This window comes from Mesoplodon bidens (assembly GCF_964165515.1).
Source record: "Mesoplodon bidens genome assembly, chromosome: 12".
In the NCBI taxonomy this organism is placed as follows: domain Eukaryota; kingdom Metazoa; phylum Chordata; class Mammalia; order Artiodactyla; family Ziphiidae; genus Mesoplodon; species Mesoplodon bidens.
Genome location: NC_138168.1, coordinates 58,767,364 through 58,772,635, shown reverse-complemented (window position 1 = coordinate 58,772,635; position 5,272 = coordinate 58,767,364).

The window sequence follows — 5,272 nt, the reverse complement described above, 5'->3', positions numbered from 1 at the left end:
ACATGATATGAAATAATTACCTTGATTGCCTTTTCCTCTAAGCTGCCATTGTAACTATTGAATACAAAAACACTCTGTAGTAGCTGTGACCTATAGAAATGTATTATTGCTGCCCTTGCACCTGGAGTGCTACTGCAAAAAAAATTTTATGTCCCTATTACCTTGTGAGCCCATAGAAATAGCTGAAAACCCAGAAAGATGGCCCCCATTTACCTTTCTTTTCCACATCTTACATACACGCATCTAAGATTTAGGGAAGCTAAATCTTATTCAGAATCTTAGGTGAAAGGAACTCTAGAAAAAGATGCTGCATTGCAAGAATGTACATTACAGAAGGGTGAGTTGGAATTTCAACACACCAATGTATAGCATCTACCATTTGGAGAATATAAAAAAACAAAGCCAGCTAACCCAGGATTCTTAGAAGAAAACGATGTTAAGTTTAGATACTTCCAGACTTTTCAATGAATAGGGGAAAGCATGTTCCAGAAAGGAGAATCTTAAAAGACTCAGAAGTGTAAGAGGATGTCACATTAAAAATATTTAAAGTAGTTTGGTACGTGAACAGGGTAGAAACTACCAGGAAAGTGACAAAAGATGAGGTGAGAGAGATCAGCAGAAGCCAGATGACTAAAGGCCTGGTAGTCATCAGCTCATTAAGAAGTGTTAACTTTTCTTCACAAATTATGGAGATTTACCACAAAGTCTGGTAGTTCTCAGTTTTATCCCCTCCTCATTCTAACAAGAATAGGAATTTCCTCTCTTTCAATTTTAATTTCTTGTTTTGGAAGAGATTTGGACACATTCTCATGACACCAGGCCTAGTGGTAGAGAATCCAGGAACATAAAATTGTTATTTCCTCCAAGCCACCAAAAAACGAGCAAAAATTGTACATATTCCTACCAACCTGAAGCAAAGGCCCTATATTACCAGGCAGCAATAGATGCTGAATTGTGCTCATTTAAGTTTATAAGCATAAATAATATACCATGTTTTGCAAAATGCTAGGCAGAAGGATATAAGGATGGAATGCTTCTAACATCCTCTAAAGTAGTAATAAAAATGTTTGATTTTTGACCATTTCAACTGACTTAAAAGTCATTAATAAGATCATCAAAAAAACAACAAAAAAAACCCTTATTAATGTAACAGCTTCTAAGTACACTCTTAAACAAGAGTTAAATTGGAAAGCTCTTTAAGCATCACCTAATTATCTTGCTTTCAAGCAGAATGGTGTGTGTGGCAACTGAAGACAGGGATATCAATAATTATATTTGATCCCCATTGTCAACGTCAGGCAGATCTTTCCCATATCTACCTTAAATTCATTCTATATGACTCAAACACATTTTATGTGTGTATGAAAATAATGAATATTTGATTATCAGTGAATGTATAATAGCATTTCATGACCTATTACTGTTATTATAAACTTAGCTTCTTTTTTCCAGAAAAATCTTTCATCTATTTCCTATAAACCCACGTTATCTTTCTCTTACATTTCTTCATAGTTGATTTTAAGAAACCCTTCTTGCATTGACTGCTATTAATACAAATCGCTTTCTGTAGCCCAGCCCTCAAAATAGAAGAACAATGTATTAATACATGTTTATTGGCCTTAAAAAGAATAATCCTGGGCGCTAAGAATCCAGGATCCGATAGGGATTTGCCTGCCACTCCATAGGCTCCAGGCTTAAAGGAGACGAAAGGAGTTCTGAGACCAACATGTTTGAGAACCATTACAAAAAATTTATTTCTCAATTATATTGCATTTTTGAAACAAGAAGCCATGTGGCTGACAGGGTTTTGGTGCTCTGACCAGGTGTCAGGCCTGAGCCTCAGAGGCAGGAGAGCCGTGTTCAGGACATTAGACCAACAGAGACCTCCCAGCTCCACCTAATATCAATCGGTGAGAGCTCTCCCAGAGATCTCTAAGGTAACGCTAAGACCCAACTCTACTCAGCGACCATCAAGCCCCAGTGCTGGACACCCCATGCCAAACAAGTAGCAAGACAGGAACACAACCCCACCCATTAGCAGAGAGGCCGCCTAAAATCATAATGAGGTCACAGACACTCCAAAACACACCACCAGATGTGGTCCTGCACACAGAAAAACAAGATCCAGCTTCATCCAGCAGAACACAGGCACCAGTCCCATTCACCAGGAAACCTACATAACCCACTGAATCAACCTTACCCACTGCGGGCAGGCACCAAAAACATTGGGAACTACAAACCTGCAGCCTGTGAAAAGGAAACCCCAAACTCAGTACGTTAAGCAAAATGAGACGGAAATACACAGCAGATGAAGGAGCAAGGTAAAAAAAAAAAAAACACCACACCAAACAAATGAAGAGGAAATAAGCAGTCTACCTGAAAAAGAATTCAGTGTAATGATAGTAAAGATGATACAAAATTTTGGAAAGAGAATGGAGAAAATACAAGAAACGTTTAATAGGGACCTAAAAGAGCTAAAGAGCAACCATACAATGATGAACAACACAATGAATGAAATTAAAAATTCTCCAGAAGGAATCAATAGCAGAATAACGGAGGCAGAAGAATGCATAAGTGACCTGGAAGATAAAAGAGTGGAAATAACTAGCACAGAGCAGAATAAAGAAAAAAGAATGAAAAGAATTGAGGATAGTCTCAGAGACCTCGAGGACAACACTAAACACACCAAAATTCGAATTATAGGTATCCCAGAAGAAGAAGAGAAAAAGAAAGGGACTAAGAAAATATTTGAAGAGATTATAGTTGAAAACTTCCCTAATATGGAAAAAGAAATAGTCACTCAAGTCCAGGAAGCACAGAGTACCATATAGGATAAATCCAAGGAGAAACATGCCAACACACATATTAATCAAACTATCAAAATTTTAATACAAAGAAAAAACATTGAAAGCAGCAAGGGAAAAGCAACAAATAATAAACAAGGGAATACTCAGAAGGATAACAACGGATCTATCAACAGAAACTCTGCAAGCCAGAAGGGAGTGGCAGGACATATTTAAAGTGATGAAAGGGAAAAACCTACACCAAGATTACTCTAGCCAGCAAGGATCTCATTCAGATTCAACCGAGAAATTAAAACCTTTACAGACAAGCAAAAGCTAAGAGAATACAGCACCACCAAATGAGCTTTACTACAAATCCTAAAGGAACTCCTCTAGGCAGGAAACACAAGAGAAGGAAAAGGCCTATAATAACAAACTGAAAACAGTTATGAAAACGGTAATAGGAACATACATATCGATAACCACCTTAAATGTAAATGGAATAAATGCTCCAAACAAAAGACATAGACTGGCTGAATGGATACAAAAACAAGACCCATCTATATGCTCTCTACAAGAGACCCACTTCAGACCTAGGGACACATAAGGACAAAAAGTGAGGGGATGGAAAAAGGTATTCCATTCAAATGAAAATCAAAAGAAAGCTGGAGTAGCAATTCTCATATCAGACAAAATAGACTTTAAAATAAAGACTATTACAAGAGACAAAGAAGGACACTACATAATGATCAAGAGATCAATCCAAGAAGAAGATATAACAATTGTAAATATTTATGTACCCAACATAGGAGCAACTCAATACATAAGGCAAATGCTAACAGCCATAAAAGGGGAAATCGACAGTAACACAGTCATAGTAGGGGACTTTAACACCCCACTTTCACGAATGGACGGATCATCCAAAATAAAAATAAATAAGGAAACACAAACTTTAAATGATACATTAAACAAGATGGACTTAATTGATATTTATAGGACATTCTATCCAAAAACAACAGAATACACTTTCTTCTCAAGTGTTCATGGAACATTCTCCAGGATAGATCATATCTTTGGTCACAAATCAAGCCTTGGTAAATTTAAGAAAATTGAAATTGTATCAAGTATCTTTTCTGACCACAATGCTATGAGACTAGATATCAATTACAGGGAAAAAAAACTGAAAAAAATACAAACACATGGAGGCTAAACAATACACTACTAAATATCCAAGAGAACACTGAAGAAATCAAACAGGAAATCACAAAATACCTAGAAACAAATGACAATGAAAACACGATGACCCAAAACCTATAGGATGAAACAAAAGCAGTTCTAAGAGGGAAGTTTCTAGCAGTACAATCCTACCTCAAGAAACAAGAAACATCTCAAATAAACAACCTAACCTTACACCTAAAGCAATTAAAGAAGAACAAAAGAACCCCAAAGTTAGCAGAAGGAAGAAAACAAAGATCAGATCAGAAATAAATGAAAAAGAAATGAAGGAAATGATAGCAAAGATCAATAAAACTAAAAGGTGGTTTTTTGAGAAGATAAACAAAACTGATAAACCATCAGACAGACTCATCAAGAAAAAAAAGGAAGAAGACTCAAATGAACAGAATTAGAAATGAAAAAGGAGAAGTAACAACTGACACTGCAGAAATACAAAGGATCATGAGAGATTACTACAAGCAACTCTATGCCAATAAAATGGACAACCTGGAAGAAATGGACACATTCTTAGAAAAGCACAACCTTCCGAGACTGAACCAGGAAGAAATAGAAAATATAAACAGACCAATCACAAGCACTGAAATTGAGACTGTGATTAAAAATCTTCCAAGAAATAAAAGCCCAGGACCAGATGGATTTACAGGTGAATTCAGTGAAACATTTAGAGAAGAGCTAACACCTATCCTCCTAGAACTCTTCCAAAATATAGCAGAGCGAAGAACACTCCCACACTCATTCTATGAGGCCACCATCACTGTGATACCAAAACCAGACACTGATGTCACAAAGAAAGAAATCTAAGGTCCATATCACTGATGAACATAGATGCAAAAATCCTCAACAAGAATACTAGCAGACAAAATCCAGCAGCACATTAAAAGGATCATACACCATGATCAAGTGAGGTTTATTCCAGGAATGCAAGGATTCTTAACATACAAAAATCAATCAATATGATACACCATATTAACAAACTGAAGGATAAAAAACATATGATCATCTCAATAGATGCAGAAAAAGCTTTCGACAAAATTCAACACTCATTTATGATAAAAACTCTAAAGAAAGAAGGCATAAGGGGAACTTACCTCAACATAATAAAGGTCATATATGACAAACCCACAGCCAACATCGTCCTCAATGGTGAAAAACTGAAACCATTTCCACTAAGGTCAGGAACAAGGCAAGGTTGCCCATTCTCACCACTATTATTCAACATAGTTTTGGAAGTTTTAGCCACAGCAATCAGGGAA